Genomic DNA, 17,905 nt, shown 5'->3' with positions numbered 1-17,905 from the left:
CATGATTAAGTGTGAAAAGCCATCTGTAAGTCTGTAAAAAGACTACTAATCTATTATGACAAACACACTACGAACTCACAATACAAAAATTTGATTTCTAAGGCTTCTAGAGGTCTTTTTGATTCATTCTTTTTGTGTTGTCTTTCTCATTCGTTCTAGTTTCTGTTTTCTGTAGAAATAGAGACTAGCTTTCTCATCAAGCTCCTCTAATTCAAGGGTAATTGTGATTGTGCTTCATTACATCTTCGAGGTAATCTCGTGGAAATCCAGTGCCATCTATCCTTCAACTGGTGGACACGAAAATTGTGTTAAAGAAACTGACCATAATACATGGCATTTTCATCTATCAAAACAAATGAGACATGACTTCGTCTCATCAAGCTTGAGTGATTCAACAAAGAAAATTTCAAAAGATGGCAAAAGAAGGTGCATTTCTTAGTCGCTACTCTAAAATTCGTTTATGTTTTTGACATATTTTAGAAAATGTGTCTCCCTTTCTTTATTAGATGAATAAAGAAGTAAATAATTATAAAAATAAGAGTTTGCCTGATCAGAATGGTTAATCAAATATGAAGTTTTATTGAGATTTTGAGAATCCTAGGCCTAATATGTACGGGAGAGTTTCACCTCTTTGTGGAGGGGTGAGCCTCCACCGGGCGGGGGCCTCCATTAGGGTGTTTAGCAGGGGATTAGGGCTTTACCAATGTGGTATTTAGTGTATTTTACCCCAAATCCAAGGGATTCGATGAGTAAACTACACATTTTCCCCACACAAACCGATGGTTTGATGGGGATCGACTGGAGTCAGCCACCTAGGATAGGGTTTGGGACCTGTTGTGACTTCATTCGACATGGTCTTGCTTCCCGAGTCTTGGTAAGGGCACGGTTACATGGGTGGAAGGGGTTAGGTACCATCCATGCCCGGGATCTAAGTCCAATTAAGCTGATTTAATGTAATTTAGGTACTGGAAATGAAATGATTAGTTGCTGGAATCAGAAATGCAAATTTTGGTCCCTGTTGCAAACTTACGATTGTAACCATTCTAGTCCAATCTTAAGTCACTAGGGCTTACGAATAAACCATGAACTTACAATCATAAGTCATGACTATAACCCAAAATGGCAGATTTTAACGAAAAATAACTACTCAAAACTGAAACTCTGATCGGCATAGGGGCATTCATGAATGTCAGAAGTCTCATATGCCTTTCCAAGAAAAAGTTCCCAAAGAGGAATGCTTCTCTATTAATGTCTCCTCAAAGAGGATTAGTGAAATACTACACTTACGTCACCTAGCCCATTGAAAGGGGCTGATGACCTAATTTAGGGAAAATTAGATAAACATAACAGAATCTAGGAGTGTTGCCAAACTTCAAACCTTGAACCATGTGGGGGTAATTAAACTCCACCCTTAATCTCCATGGCCCATGGGAAAGTCTGGAGGACTAAGGGGCCAAAGGAGAGAGAGTAGCCTACAACTATCCTATATCTACTTCAAATGGGGGATTTGCCATGGGACTTAGGGTCTAAAGAGCCCCAAGCTCCATGGACTCCCACTAAGCTATCTTAACTACAAATTCTAATTCAAATGATGAAACAATGAAATAAAGAGACAAAGGAAGGGGTTACCTAGGGATTGCGAAATCCACTAACACTCCTCAGCCAATGGGGCGCTGCTCCGACTCCTTAGGGCTCCGGCCGGATTCCGGCAGAGTTCCGGCCTCCTCAAAGAACCTCTCAAGCTCCAAAGGCACTAAAGATACCTAGGGTGGCCACAAAAGTGCACTTGGGTGCTCAAGATGCTTCTCCTTGAATGCCCCACCCACCTCAAGGTGGTAAACGGGCCGTGCTGTGCCGGCACGGCACGAAACTTCTCGGCCCGATGTGGCCCGCGGGCCAGGCATGACACGGAAAAGTTGAAGGTTAGGTACGGCACGGCCCACGGCCCGTATCGTGCTGGGCCGTGCCGGCCCGGGCAAATATCCCTAAATACTCACTTTTACATGGGCAAATATCCCTAAATACTCACTTTTACATTGATTTGACCGTGCCGTGCCGCGGGCCTAGACCCCACAGCCCGGCACGGCCCGCGACTTTGTGCTGTGCCGGCACGGCCCGCGTCACTGTAGCTATCCGTGGTGTGCCGTGCCTTGCCGGGCCGTGGGCCGGCACTGCCCGTTTGCCATCTTGACACCTACCTACTCATTTATAGGCGCACAAAATAAGGGTGATTTGCACAACTTTCGATGTGGGACTAAAAGTCATCTTTTATTTTTTACGATTTTTCTCAGAGTGTTTACGATCATAACCAGTTACCACTTATGATCAAGGTATGGAGTTACAATCATAGGGGGGGTGGGGTGGACTGGGAATGTTTAGGGTATTTGCCGGTTTCTGAGTTTGATCTCGGGGATCTGGGATTGGTAAGCTCAAGGCTATGTTTGTAATCTGGCTTTGGCAAGTTGAGACTGATTTTTTGGTGAACTTTCAGGTCACAAGATTTTGGGAATCCTTCCGTCTTCCACGCCCAAAAAATGGTAGGTGGCTGATTCAATCAAGGAGGAGAAGCCTTTGGAGATTGTCGTTGGAGTCATCACCGCGGCAACCTATTGTTAGTCCGAATTTGGAAAAATGGGGTGTCTACACTCTCATGCGACTATGTCCGTCGCTTGAAAAATCATCCTTTCACTCTTCTGTGAAGGGCTGAGATTAATCTCACTAAAAGCATGTTTTTTTGTAATCTCAGCCCTTCACAAAAGAGTGAGAGGCTGATTTCTGGGGTGGCACAGTTAGTCATAAGTGAACCAACCTCAATCTTTGCAAATAATTGTTTCTCTTTTTCTCTTTCTTTCTCTCTTTGAGGGGTATTTATAGGATTTTTGTTCATTAGGCTCGTGCCCCGCACCGTTGGATAAGGCGACATATAGCCATTGAATCACACTTGTCACTTTGATGAGTTTGGTTGAACAAAATGGTCAATCAAACCTGAAGATTTTTTGAGATTTTGAGAATTCTAGACCTAATATTAGTAGATAAATAAAAAAAAATTTTCTTCTGTTTTTTCTCTTTTAGGGGTATTAATAGGATTTTTATATATTGGACTTGCTCCACATACCATTATATATGGTCACATACTTGCATATAGCCATTGATCAGACTTGTCATGTGACATGAGACAACTTCAAACCTTTTTGTCAGCTTCTTCTAGATCCATTATGCGCTTTGAGCATTTGGTGAGCATGCAAACATGCTAGCTTTTTGGTTGTTTGAATGTAACCTTTGCATCACACTTGCAATTGCATATTTTTGGTATGTAAACTGGGATTGATTTTTCAACCTAAGGTTGAAAAGTAGAGCCTTGACCAATTGAGCTAGAGGCTCAATCTCTCTTAAGTGCATTTTTTGTGCAAGCACGTTCTTGGTTGGTGTCCGATTGTGAATGAGCATGTTGTTCCACATGATTGTACCCTTAGTACAATTAGTGTTTATCATGATGGGTCACAGCTCTTGATTTGTCATTTCCCTCTGGCATATGTGTTCGATAGCCATTTTCACTAGTCTAATTAGGCGTGCAATTTGGGTCGAGTCGGTTGAGATTTTGCTAAAAAATGAATTGGAATCCGATTTTATGGTAAAAGGTCAACCAAATTCTCAAAAATCGACCTGAAATGCACCCCTTAATTCCAATGGATGTGTTGGTCGATTGGAGACTAAATTGGATAATGGTCCTTTCCTGATCAGCCTTAATTATGATTAGCCTTAATCCCCTTGAATTTCTACTCTACTTGATTGCCAAAATTGTGCCATTGATCTGTCCTGCTTTGGATTTGTTCCATACAGCTTTACCCAATTTATGGTGGATTACTTAAACAAGGGAGTGTCTACGCCATTTTGCAGGTCCTCTTTTTTCAAAAGAAAAGAGTCACCTAATTGCAGAACTTAGAATTTATCTTATGGGATTTAGGAGGGGAAAGCTATTTCGCGGCTAGATTTTGCAAGAGAGAACAACCACACAAGCTCACTCTGTAGCATATTATGTCTGATTCATTTAATTCATCCGTTCTCTCCTGCAAAAGATGGCCGACATTGCTTTCCAGGGAGTTGCCTGGCAAATCCCATTGCCTAGACACTCCCATTAAACAATATGCTTTTTCCAATTTCTTCCCATTCCAACACACCCACATGAAGTATTTAATGCCGTGAGAACAAATATCTAACAAGGAATAACCTATTTGCCTGATTGCTCTTAACTGTTAGACATGCCTTAGGTTAATAAGGGGTTTGATATTTTTCCAAATCTACATTTAATTTCCAATGTTTTAAAAAAAAAGGGAAATGTTATCAGCACTACTGTATTTTGATGATCGCACTGCTCACTTTAATAAAAGTACGATATGGCCCGCACCATAGGATGATCCAAACCGTCCATTAGATGGGCCACAGCCTGAATAGGTTGTGTCCCAAAAATTATTTCCATAGGTTGATCCTAACCCTCCGATCTGTATGTTAGAGGGTTAATTAGGCACATCTAATGGGATTTGTTAATTAGAGGGTTAATTAGGCACATCTAATGAGCTTTACCCTCCTTCATTTGATTCTTATTTTCGAGTTTTTTTTAATAAAAAACTTTAAAGCGTACACTTGCGGTTTCTATAGGATTTGTTCTGTCTTCAGTTCTTTTCCTTTTTATTTCTTTTTTTCTTTATAATTAGGCTCTTTTCTTAGTAAAATTATTAAATTTTTTTTGCAAAGACATAGGCTTTTCAAAACTTACCATTATGCCCCGAGTAAAATATATGATATGGTGAACTACAATCTAATATTGGATGAAAAAAATTGTAGAAAAAATCATTTAATCATCTAAATTATAATTTAATAAGAAATAATCACATTCATTGAAATAATCATAATGCCAGCTCTTGTGTTAACAATTGCACTGCTCTATTTATATGCCAAAATGAGAGTGCCATTACCAAAGCAAAGAGAGTGCATAAAACATCTCCCAAATAAAGTTTTCTTAGTTCTCTTATTTGTTCTCAAATTGAGCATGAAATGGAATTCTAAAGTTGATTCTATGAAATGGATGAAAACAGTGCCCAAGCTTTTAAAGGTTAAACAGAGAAGAACCCACTGCAGAAGGAGAAACACAGCTTACAAAAATTGGATCATCCGTTTTATCGAAATAAAAATGGACAAATGCACATGAGCCCAAAGTTGGCCGCTGTAGGTATGTATGCTTTCAGTTCCTCCTTCTCTAGATTTAATTCTTGGCGCCAGGCCATCACCATTTGTTCCTCCTGAAGGACACAAACAAAGACCACAAAAAACATTTGCAATGAATTAGATTAAGGCCCGATAATTTGTGAAACTACTTAGCTCATGTAAGCAGGTTCATTTGGAATTCAGTTCTTTAGATTGAATTCAGGAAGGTAGTTGAAGGCTTTTCAAAATGTCATTCTGGTGTAGGTAAGTCTGAATCTTTAGTGTGCAAAAATACCAACAGCCTGCTAGAGCATAGTTGAAATTTGACACAACAATTTCCTTGGAATCAAAGGGGCACCAATTCAATCCAAGATATATGGTCAGAATTTAAGGAAAGTTGGATTGTGACTTCTCATATAAAATGTTAGGGAAATTCCATCATTATCTAATTTGAGTAGAAAATTATGCAAATTCTGGTTATGCACCATATCTAAAATAGTTGAAACCAGAATGCAAGAAACTCAAGCTGCTAGACATCTAAATCTTATTAATGTCAATTCGAAAGTAGTAAACAAATGGATGGTGATTCAATTCAAAAGAAATTCCAACCAAGGTAAGTGTTTGGAAAATTTCTTCATACAGACGTAATTTGTCTCTTCAAGTATATCATCAAGCAGTAAATAGCATGTGGAAGAGATGGAAACAAAATGTCGAACCTCGTGCCGCTTAGCAACATCTCGTGCCGCTTAGCAACATCTCTAGGAGAGGCTCAACACACATATACCAAGATTTTGAGAGCAGCACACAAAGAGACAGCGTAAACACAAGATAGAATAGCGCATGGAATGGATTGGCAACAATATCTGCTAAGCTGGAAAAAGGTCCCCCAAACAACAAATATGACCAATATAAGCAGATGAAAAAGAAAGAGGAAACAAACTAAGTAGGTACTTATGCGAGAGCGAAAAGGAATTGTAAGGAAAGCAAAGTCAACAGAGAAAAGAAACAAGATATATCATCACCTTGATGGGGCTGTAATGTAATACGCAATGCCACTGACAGGAATGAACTGACCTGAATGAGATTAAAATACCTTCCATCTACCCAAAAAATTTACGAGGAAATTACCACTATACATCTTGAACAACAGCTGTGCCAGATATGAATAAGATTAGATTTTTTTGTAAATGAAACAAAATGCATATGATTTTAACTTTCATCTACTTATACAGTGATCCCATACCTGAGAAATGATATAAACATAGAAAACATATGCACAATATAGAATGATAGGTGATGGGGTGCGAAAACGCAGCAGCCTGTTAGCTTCCAACACGTGGCTAGAGGAGGGCCCACTGCAGAACCCACGTCAGCAGGGGTAGTTTGGTAATTCCCTCGGAGTAGGTGAATCTGAACCTATAGCTGGTCGACACCTGCTTTGGGGCATTAACTCCCCACCTACCCCCAAACTTTCCTTATAAAAAGGCTTCCAAAGCTCATAAATCGGGGTATTGAATTCTTACCCACCACTCTAAAAACCACCCCTTCACTCCGGCTCTTACTGACTTGAGTGTCGAAGGGTCTGTCCGGAGTACACTCCGGGTCGGCCATTCTGACCTCGTTTGCTTCTGTGCAGGACACAGTTAATCAGGACTCTACCCTCCATTTCACCTCACTCGAGCCCCCCAGCTCGGCTCTTACGTCACTATCATATCTGTTAACCAATTTCGGGCCTAACAGATTGGCGCCATCCGTGGGACCCCAGAACTAAAGGCTGTTCCAATCACTTTACAAAAATGGCAGGGCGCAAGAGTGCGCGGGTGCCAACCGCACGGACTACCCGAGCCGTGCTACCCGGCAGGACTCGGAGTGAGCGACTCGCATCGCTGGTGGTGGCAGCTTCTGCTACGGCCGAACAGAGCCAGCCTCGTTCGGAGCACCTCAACCCCATGCCCACTCCAGAGCAAGTTCAAGCCCTCTTTCGGCAAATGACAACTCTCGTTGGGCAGTACCAGCAGTTACTTCAGACGCCCCCCCAACCTCCTCCGGAAGCTCCACGACATGTCCCCGAGAGACCAGATATCCACAGGGGAGAGTTGTCGCGCCATGGTGAGGACCGAACTCACCACTCCACCAGACAAGTCCGTCACCCCGCGGCCAGGCACGCACAGATAGAGCCGCACCACCGTTGAAGGTCGCGGTCTCGCTCTCCGCAAAGGCACCGAGCTCATGAAGAGCGCGTGCCACAAGCAAAATCTCGGTCCCGTCGTAGAAATCCGGAAAGCCACTCCGGCTCCGCGGCGAGCCCATTTGCGGAAAGAAACAGGTCCCCAGACCGTAGAGTTGACCCGGTGCTGCGGAAAATAGAAGAGATGGACCACAGAATTGAAGAGCTGGCTAAAGATCAAAGCTGGCCTGTTTCTAGGGCGTTCACGAGCAGAACGCCATTCACCGACGACGTCATGGCCGCCCCTGCACCCAGGGGATTTAAAATGCCAACTATTCCGCAGTATGATGGGACCACTGACCCCGTGGACCACTTGGAGACGTTCCGAACAATGATGCTCCTCCATGGTGTGTCAGATGGCTTTCTTTGCAGAGCATTTCCGACGACCCTGACAGGTGCAGCAAGGGACTGGTACTCAAGGATCAGACCGAACTCCATCAACAGTTTCGACGACTTCGGGGAAGACTTGGTCCGCCAGGGCCGGAGTCCTCGGCGGTCTCAACCGCCCCCAGCCCGAAGACAGTCTCCTCCACCGCCTAGTCCACAACCAGAAGTACCCCGCTCCCAACCAAGGGGAGTCATCGGCACAATCATGGGCGGTCTGGCAGCTGGTGGCACCTCATTCGCTGCGCGAAAAGCTTACGCACGCCGAGTCAATGCCGTGCACGCATGCGACAAGAAGATGAAGACGGAGAATGAGATCTCCTTCTCAGACGCAGAACTCAACGGCCTGATATTACCACATGACGACGCCCTAGCCCTAACCATGCTCGTCGCGAACTGGGAATTGAAGAAAATCCTGGTAGACAATGGGAGTTCAGCCGACATCTGTACTATCACGCCTTCGAAAGGATGATGATAGGTGACGACCGCTTAAGGCCGGCAAACTCAGATCTCTTCGGCTTCTCGGGAGAGGTAGTCAAGGTTGAGGGACAGATCGAACTTCCTGTCCTCGTCGGAGAGTCACCCTGCCAGGCCTTCGCCATGGTCAACTTCCTAGTAGTGAGGGCCACTTCGGTCTATAACGCTATTTTAGGACGGCCGGGCCAGAACCAGATCCGCGCTGTCGCATCTGCTTACTACCAAAAGATGAAGTTTATTACGCCCAATGGCGTTGGAGAAGTAAGGGGGGACCAGCCGCAGTCTAGGGAGTGTTATGCAATGGCACTGAAAGGCAAAAACGCGACAGAGTCATTTCCAATTGAGCTACTCGACATGAGGAGCAAAGCTCAGGGATCTCAACCCGCAGAAGACCTTATCTCCATCCCCCTGTGCAGAGGTGATGATGAAAAGGTCGTTAAGATCGGCTCCTCTCTAGGCGACGGTACCCGGCGCAGCCTCACCCAATTTCTTCAGAATAACGCAGATGTCTTTGCTTGGACCTCCGCAGACATGCCCGGTATTAATCCGGAGGTCAGTACGCACAGGCTAGGTGTTGACCCAACCTGCAGGCCAGTAAAGCAGAAAAGAAGACACTTCGCCCTCGAGAGGCAGCGGGCGATCAAAGAAGAAGTGGAGAGGCTCCTGAAAGCCGACTTCATTCGAGAAATCTAATACCCGGACTGGTTGGCAAACGTAGTCCTGGTAAAAAAGGCAAATGGGAAATGGAGGACCTGCGTCGACTTCACTGATCTGAATAAAGCCTGTCCCAAGGACAGCTACCCACTCCCAAAGATCGATCAGCTCATTGACGCCACTGCAGGTCACGAGTTACTGAGCTTCATGGACGCCTTCTCCGGATATAACCAGATTAGAATGTATGAGTCAGATATCCTGAAGACCTCCTTTGTAACAGACCAGGGGACCTACTGCTACCGTGTTATGCCCTTTGGCCTGAAAAATGCCGGGGCCACATATCAGAGGCTCGTAAACAAACTCTTTCGAACTCAGATCGGCCGCAACATGGAAGTCTACGTTGACGACATGCTGGTCAAAAGCCGGAGTACGCAAGATCATGTCTCCGAACAGGAAGAAACGTTCCAAGTCCTGAGGGAGCACAGGATGAAGCTCAATCCCACCAAATGCACCTTCGTTGTCAGCTCTGGAAAATTCCTAGGGTTTATGGTTAGCCAAAGAGGCATAGAAGCCAATCCAGAAAAAATCAAGGCCGTGGTGGATCTCACTCCACCCAAAACCATCAGAGAAGTGCAGCGACTGACAGGGATAATAGCCGCGCTGGGGCGCTTCGTTTCAAAATCTGCGGAGAGGTGCCTCCCTTTCTTCAGCGCAGTCAAAGGATTTAAGACCGCGCCCTGGACAGAGGAATGCCAGGCCGCCTTCGAGGAGTTAAAAAGATACTTGTCCTCTCCACCGCTATTAACAAAGCCTGAGCCTGGTGAGGAGCTACTCTTGTATCTATCTATAAGCCCCCTTGCTCTGGCAGCAGTCCTAGTTCGTGAGGATCACAGTCAACAAAAGCCGGTCTACTACGTTAGCAAGGTCTTGCACGATGCTGAAATAAGGTACGAGCGGGTCGAAAAATTGGCTTACGCGCTGGTGATGGCGGCCAGGAAGTTGAGACCATATTTTCAATCTCACACGATAAAGGTCCTTACTGACCAGCCGCTCAGGCAAGTTCTCCATAAGCCGGACACCTCGGGGCGACTCGTCAAGTGGGCCGTGGAACTGAGTGAATTTGACATCCGCTACATGCCCAGGCCCACAATCAAGGCTCAGGTATTGGCAGACTTCGTAGCTGAATGCTCCATCCCCCGACAGGCTGCCGAATTTGAAATTGTTCAAACCCCAGTCACGGAAAAGTCGGTAACTCATGAGGAGCGAGCGGCGGATGAGGCTGAGGCAGAAATCGTCTCCACGCCAGCAGAACAGGATCAATCAGCCGCCGAGCCCCTCTAGGAAGTGTACGTGAACGGGTCTTCGAACAGGGGTGGCTGTGGCGCCGGTCTGATTCTCACCGGACCAAACAGTTTCACCGCAGATTATGCCCTAAGGTTCGGATTCCACGCATCTAATAATGAGGCAGAATACGAAGCCCTCCTCGCCGGGATGAATCTCGCCGTTCAAGTCAAGGCCCAAAGGATGAAAGCCTACTGTGATTCCCAGCTGGTTACAAATCAGATTCAGGGAACGTACGAAACCCGCGATGAGCGTATGATCAAGTATCTCTCCCTGGTCCAACAGTTATCCACCAAGTTCAAAAGTTTCGAGGTCGTCAGAATCCCTAGAGCAGAGAACAAAAAAGCAGACGTACTATCTAAGCTAGCCGCATCCGGATACACGACCCTCGGGAATATATGTATGGAGTTCCTACAGAGATCCAGTATCGAGAGAAAGGCCGCTGAAATCATGGAGGTAGAGCACGAGCCCTGCTGGATGGACGAAATCGTCGACTACCTGCGTAGTGGGAAACTACCCGAGGCGAAGAAGGGAGCCCGTAAGGTGATCCAAAGGGCAGCCCGGTTTTCACTCGATGGCGAGAGCCTGTTCAAAAGATCCTACACCCTCCCATACTTAAAGTGCCTCCGGCCCACCGACGCCGCGTACGCCCTGCAAGAAACACACGAAGGTATTTGCGGAGAGCACCTCGGGGGCAAGGCCCTGGCGATCAAAGTTTTGCTGAGAGGTCTGTACTGGCCGACCCTGAGACAAGATGCCTTGACCCTGGTCAGGAGGTGCGAGAGATCCCCTCGGGGGCAAGGCCCTGGCGTCGCTACCAACACTCCCCCCTTGTGGGGCATAGCTATCCGTCAGAAGCGGAGCGGTGTTCAAGTCTAATATTGCCTCGTCCTCCACCTCCTCATCACTACCTATAACAGTCACACTCACCATTTTCGGGGCCGGTGACCAGGTAGGCCTATCCTCGGTCCTAATCAACGATCTAGACCCTAAACTACTAGAAGACGACTCCCCCGAACCGGACTCAGAACTAGAGCTACTAGACATGAAAGCAGGAAAAGAAATGAATGAGACACGCTCAAGAAAAATTACCGGATCACACTGAATGCTCCTGAATCCACCGGCGTTCACAAAAACTACACGATCCGAACTGGTCTTCGCCGAACTGGGCTTCGCCGAACCGACAGAGAGAAAAAGAGAAGGAGAAGGAGGAGAAGTAAAAAGTGAAAATGAGAAGGTAAAATCCACTCTTTATAGATTTCTCTGAGGCGGTGTGCATTAAATGAAGGGCACACGTTTCGAGGACGCCCGAGTGGTGCCGCATGTCTTTTATTAATGGCGGGCACAAACTTCGAGACGAGGGCGTAAGCGAAAATACGCGCGTACCTCTAAAAAACCAAGGGGAGTCATACAAGTGCTCGTGCGGAGAGAGGCAGTCCGGCTCAAGCCGGACTCAAAAAGCAGTCCGGCCCAAGCCGGACTGGATATGACGCGTTTTGCAAAATGACAAAAAGCAGTCCGGCCCAAGCCGGACTGGATATGACGCGTTCCGCAAAACGACAAAAAGCAGTCCGGCCCAAGCCGGACTGGGTCACAAAACGACAAAAAGCAGTCCGGCCCAAGCCGGACTGGATATGACGCGTTCCGCAACACGACGAAAAGCAGTCCGGCCCAAGTCGGACTGGGTCGCAAAACGACAAAAAGCAATCCGGCCCAAGCCGGACTGGATATGACACGTTCTGCAAAACGACAAAAAGCAGTCCGGTCCAAGCCGGACTGGATATGACACGTTCTGCAAAACGACAAAAAGCAGTCCGGCCCAAGCCGGACTGGATATGACGCTTTCCATAAAACGACAAACGCAAAACGACAAAAAGCAGTCCGGCCCAAGCCGGACTGGATATGACGCGTTCCGCAAAATGACAAAAAGCAGTCCGGCCCAAGCCGGACTGGGTATTACTGTGGACCCCGATCCGTGAGGAGTGCGGCGAGGGACGCGAGGTCCCCACAGCAATCCTCAAAGATCTCCACAATGTGAAGGAGAGCTCTGCCAAGGAACTCTCGAAACTGATGCCACCCTCAGAGCATAGCTCGAGTGGCGATATAAAAAGAAAGAGATACATCCTGATCCGGAGCCAGGGCTCGAGACCGAGATGTACCTAAAAAAAACTCAGAGTCGCCATCCATGGACACGCCATGGAACCAAAACAAATGCTCTGTTTGCAATGGATAACCAGAGATACAAAAGGTCCGTGCCTGGTTACGAATGGGGAAGGGGTTAGGCGCCCCCAATTCGCCCAAGTGCAAGCACCTGGTCTCTTATGCCATTTTTAGTAACTCCAAAGAAGTTTGAATAAAAATCATGTGAAATGGGAACAATCCTCAGGACTCGTCTACCTAAGCATGCATTTCCTGAGGATAAAAATAATAAACACATATAAAATAAAATGAAAGATATGCCACCTAAGCATAGCTAGGTTATGAGTGACAAGCCTAATGGGTGTCTAAGTTTTGATGTGCAAACACATGCAAGCTATAGCTAAAGGTATGAGATCAGTACAAAGAAAATGAGAAAACATATCAAATCATACAATAACTACACAACAAATCCTAAGACTCTAAATTATTAGCCTGAGTCCTCGGATGGTCTGGTATTCATCCAAAGAAGCCTACGTATCCCCGCCTCCACGAGAATCAAGGCAACGTAGTTCTTCGCGCCTATTCTAAGCTATGATGCCTAAGACACCTAGCCCTCTATCCTAAACTCGATCTAAAAGACCGGACCAATTATTAAAGTTTATTGTACGATTATTTAAATTCCAGTGAATTGTGAATTTTAGGACACCCTATATGCCCTAACTAAATGCAGATTAGCCCTAGGCTAATGCAGGTGGTTCCTACAACCTATGTGTGACTAGGCTGTATTTCCTAAGGAAAACCATAGAATTGCTAACGTATCCAAGACCTAGTCATCAGTCGGCGATGTGAATCGCCAACTGACCGGACGGAGGCGCTCCTATAACTCTAGGACAAACCCCTAACTCTAAAACAAGCACACAGCAAACAAACAATCAAACAACCTATCAAAAGAAAAACCCTAACTCTAAAACTCTCTATCTAGGAGAAACTCCTAACTCTAGAGGAAGATCCTTTGAAAACAAGATTTTAAAGGTTTTTGAAGAAGGTTTAAAATATTATTTACAAAAGTTTGGCTGGACTTGGGATATAAATCCCAAGCTGCACTACGTACCTCGTGAGAGAGGATCAAGCCAACGTAGTTCGAAACGAACTCTCCTAATACTACCTAACAATCCAAAAGATTTAAGTTTTTTAATGTTTTTCAAATGTTTTTGACATTTTTAAAGTTTTCAAATATTTTTGAAGTTTAAAGAGTTTTCACCCTTTTGGTCAAAGACCTAAGGGAATATACAAAGCAAAACCTTAGGGCTAAACCCTAGGACAAATAGGGGAAACCCCTAAACAAATAACACTATCAAAAGCAAAGGTAAACGAATCAAAGATTCTCTAATAACATCGCAAAGGACAAGTGAGTCAAAGACTCTCTGAAGGAACAGGAATATGAGTCAAAGACTCTAACAATACCAACTAAAAGGATAAATGAGTAAAGGACTCTCTAAAAAAAATGAAAACACGAGTCAAAGACTCCAATAACACCAACTAAAGGATAAATGAGTCAAAGACTCTCTACAAGAAATGGAAACACGAGTCAAAGACTCCACTAACACCAACTAAAGAATAGACGAGTCAAAGACTCTCTAAAAGAGAATGAAACACGAGTCAAAGACTCCACTAATACCAACTAAAGGATAAATGAGTCAAAGACTCTCTAAGAGAAAAGGAAACACGAGTCAAAGACTCCACTAACACCAACTAAAGGATAAATGAGTCAAAGACTCTCTAAAAGAAATGGAAACACGAGTCAAAGACTCCACTAACACCAACTAAAGAATAGACGAGTCAAAGACTCTCTAAAAGAGAATGAAACACGAGTCAAAGACTCCACTGATACCAACTAAAGGATAGACGAGCCAAAGACTCTCTAAAAGAGAAGGAAACACGAGTCAAAGACTCCACTAATACTAACTAAAGGATAGATGAGTCAAAGACTCTCTAAAAGAAAAGGAAACACGAGTCAAAGACTCCACTAACACTAACTAAAGGATAGATGAGTCAAAGACTCTCTAAAAGAAAAGGAAACACGAATTTGCACATTTGGCAGAGGTAAAACACCCAGCCGGGCCGGACAGCTACCTAGCCCTAGGGTGCAACAAATGTGCAACCCAATACCCATAAGGGTAGGGGTATGCTGCCAAGCCGAGTAGGGTGTTCTCCCAAAACCAAACGGCGCACAAAGAGGAGGTTTAGCAAGAGAATGAGACCGGGCGGGTCTAAAAGGAATAAGAGACCTTGTGCATATTTGGCAAAGGTAAAACACCCAGCCGGGCCGGACAGCTACCTAGCCCTAGGGTGCAACAAATGTGCAACCCAATACCCATAAGGGTAGGGGTATGAAGCCAAGCCGAGTAGGGTGTTCTCCCAAAAGAAAATAAACATCCAAATCCTAACTCACTGCATCTAATCCTAACTCATCACATCTAGGAAAGCAATAACATTCACATGCACAGCTACAGCTAAGCAAGTAATAGCAAAGATGATAAGCAGAAAAGCAGTAAATAGCACACAAAGAATAAGCAAGCTGAAAATAAACACACAAGGAACCAAATACAAACACACGATAAACCAAAAGATGCAAGGAAAGAAAGGAATCAGAAAATAGACGGTATGCGCAAACCCAAAATGCCAGGGAAAAGAAAATGGGACATACGATAAACTCAGGGAGCGATTCTAAAGGAATCGAGCTCAGTGATCCTGATCCGCTAAAGATCGGATAAGTCTCACGATCGTCATAGCCTATCGTTGGGCTCAGCGAGGACAATCCCTGTGAAGGGGCCACGCTACGTCATCGCCCGTCTCAAAACCCGATAAAACGTCGGAAAACCGATGAGACCGGAAAACCACGATGAAAATCGGAAATGAAATGAAAAGAAGGCTCCGAGTGACCTGGCAATCACCATCCTTGCCCATTTTGGTTTTTGTGTTTTTGGAAAAAGCTTGAAAGATATTTTTTTTATGCTGAAATGATTTTTGTTTTTTTGGAAGGTTTGAATGATTTTATTGAAAAGTGTGACTGAACTTGGGATGACGATCCCAAGCTGCCTACTGGGGACCTCAAAGATCTCCACAATTACGCGTCTCGCTAAACGACAAAAATCAGTCCTGCTTAAGCCGGACTGACAAAAATCCGGACTGCCCCAGATTCCGGACTGCCTCCATTTCCGGACTGACAAAGATCCAGACTCCTCCAAAATTCGGACTGCCCCCAGAATCCGGACTGCTCTAATTTTCGGACTGCCCCAGATTCCGGACTGCCTCCATTTCCTGACTGACAAAGATCCGGACTCCTCCAAAATCCGGACTGCCCCGGACTGCCCCAGATTCCGGACTGCCTCCACCTCCGGACTGCTCGAAAATCCGGACTGCCCCCAGAATTCGGACTGCTCCAATTTCCGGACTGCCCCAGATTCTGGACTACCTCCACCTCCGGACTGCTCCAAAATCCGGACTGCCCCCAGAATCCGGACTGCTCCAATTTCCGGACTGCCCCAGATTCCGGACTGCCTCCATTTCCGGACTGCTCCAAAATCCAGACTGCCCCCAGAATTCGGACTGCTCCAATTTCCGGACTGCTTCAGATTCCGGACTGCTCCAGATTCCGGACTGCTTCAGATTCGGGACCGCCACAGGTCAAGCCTCGACCACTTCCAATCAGAAATGTACTCTACCACATTTCCCCAAGTCACCATAATAACTTGGAGAACTGGGGGGCAACTGATGGGGTGTGAAAACGCAGCAGCCTGTTAGCTTCCAACACGTGGCTAGAGGAGGGCCCACTGCAGAACCCACGTCACCAGGGGTAGTTTGGTAATTCCCTCGGAGTAGGTGAACCTGAACTTATAGCTGGTCGACACCTGCTTTGGGGCATTAACTCCCCACCTACCCCCAAACTTTCCTTATAAAAAGGCTTCCAAAGCTCATAAATCGGGGTATTGAATTCTTACCCACCACTCTAAAAACCACCCCTTCACTCCGGCTCTTACTGACTTGAGTGTCGAAGGGTCTGTCCGGAGTACACTCCGGGTCGGCCATTCTGACCTCGTTTGCTTCTGTGCAGGACACAGTTAATCAGGACTCTACCCTCCATTTCACCTCACTCGAGCCCCCCAGCTCGGCTCTTACGTCACTATCATATCTGTTAACCAATTTCGGGCCTAACAATAGGCACCTTCCAGGTATAGAACAATATGTTCGGGTAGGAGCCTTGCTGATCGCGGACTTCTTTGAACTTCTAGGCAAAAGGTTCTTTGAACTTATAGGCAAAAGAATTCGGAATCCTAGGAAGTATATCATAATAAGGAAGATAAAAATTGTAGCAAGCAAAGCTGTTAAATTTGGGAGGTTTTGTAAGATGAAAGCCTCCCGAAGAGCGTGGACCTTATCTGTTCGAGTTAACAGAAGATGGAACAAGGCAATAACAGAACCTGCAAATTTGGAAATTATATTTTTGCTGCAAGGCATCACAAAATGTTTAGGCAGTTAATGTCTACAAGTCAATTGGTAGAAAAAAAAAGTAAGAGAATAAAACTAATTAACTCACCAAATATGGTAGCGACAAATAGATTCATAGAAGACCCAATACCACATATCTTTTGAAGAAGCTCATCTAAATAAATGAGACTGAAAGAAGCATAAGAAAGCTGAAAAGTTACGGCAAAAAAATTATTATGCTCTCCTAGTTGACTGACACTGCCATACATCCCATACAAAACTGCCAAACCAATAGCAAACAGGAAGCTCAGTAACTTCTTTCTTGTATTTCTGTACAAAAGAAAGTAGAAATATCAATCATATTACAGTATAGCTTAGTGCAGTAACTTGTGGGGAGGCGAAACCAAAACTCTTGTTTTGATAGTGGCTATGATGCACTAACCATATGGGTATGAGTTTTGGAATCCGACATGGATATGAAGTGTCGAATTCGACAATCTCAAAAAGAAAGATTTGAAGATTCATTTACCAAATATTTAAATCATTTCCCAAAATTTATTTTTTAATATAATAATATAGGTTTTTTTTTTGGAATGGTAGCAATTTCATTAATGAGAAAGGACCAAGGTATGTGGCTTGTTGATCATTGCCCCCTATGTCTTGCGGATGGGGAATCTGCGGATCATCTATTTATGCATTGTTCGTTCACCCGGTCTATATGGGGTCGCATATTTCTGAGATTTGGGATCAGCTGGATTTTCCCTAGATCTATTGAATTGTTGTTGCAACAATGGAGCTTTGTGCCTTGGAAGAAGAAAGGAAAAATTTTGTGGGAAGTATGCTTGCTTGCCACTTGGTGGGTGGTATGGAAGGAGAGAAATGCGCGGGTGTTTGAGGGAATGTCTAAGGCTCTTCATTATCTTTATATGTGGATAATTGCTTTGGTTATTAATTGAACGAGATGCCATCCATCTTTCCGGTTTGTCTCAGCGT

The 17,905-nt window shown here is 45.0% G+C and overlaps 1 pseudogene across 1 annotated transcript; it reads right to left on the bottom strand.

Annotated features, from left to right (window-relative positions):
• Positions 1-5,082: 5,082 nt before the first annotated feature.
• LOC143878516 (uncharacterized) lies at positions 5,083-17,279 on the bottom strand (annotated as a pseudogene). The gene is made up of 8 exons (XR_013250996.1): positions 17,018-17,279; positions 16,735-16,967; positions 16,655-16,702; positions 6,446-6,504; positions 6,225-6,352; positions 5,979-6,073; positions 5,919-5,947; positions 5,083-5,297 (listed from the first exon to the last, which is right to left on the bottom strand). The product of XR_013250996.1 is annotated as an uncharacterized LOC143878516 (transcript).
• Positions 17,280-17,905: the final 626 nt, after the last annotated feature.

This window comes from Tasmannia lanceolata, unplaced genomic scaffold (genome assembly GCF_043159265.1).
Source record: "Tasmannia lanceolata isolate RefF3 unplaced genomic scaffold, GAP_Taslan_0.1 ptg000006l, whole genome shotgun sequence".
Taxonomy (NCBI): Eukaryota; Viridiplantae; Streptophyta; class Magnoliopsida; order Canellales; family Winteraceae; genus Tasmannia; species Tasmannia lanceolata.
This window is presented reverse-complemented; position numbering and strand designations above follow the sequence as displayed.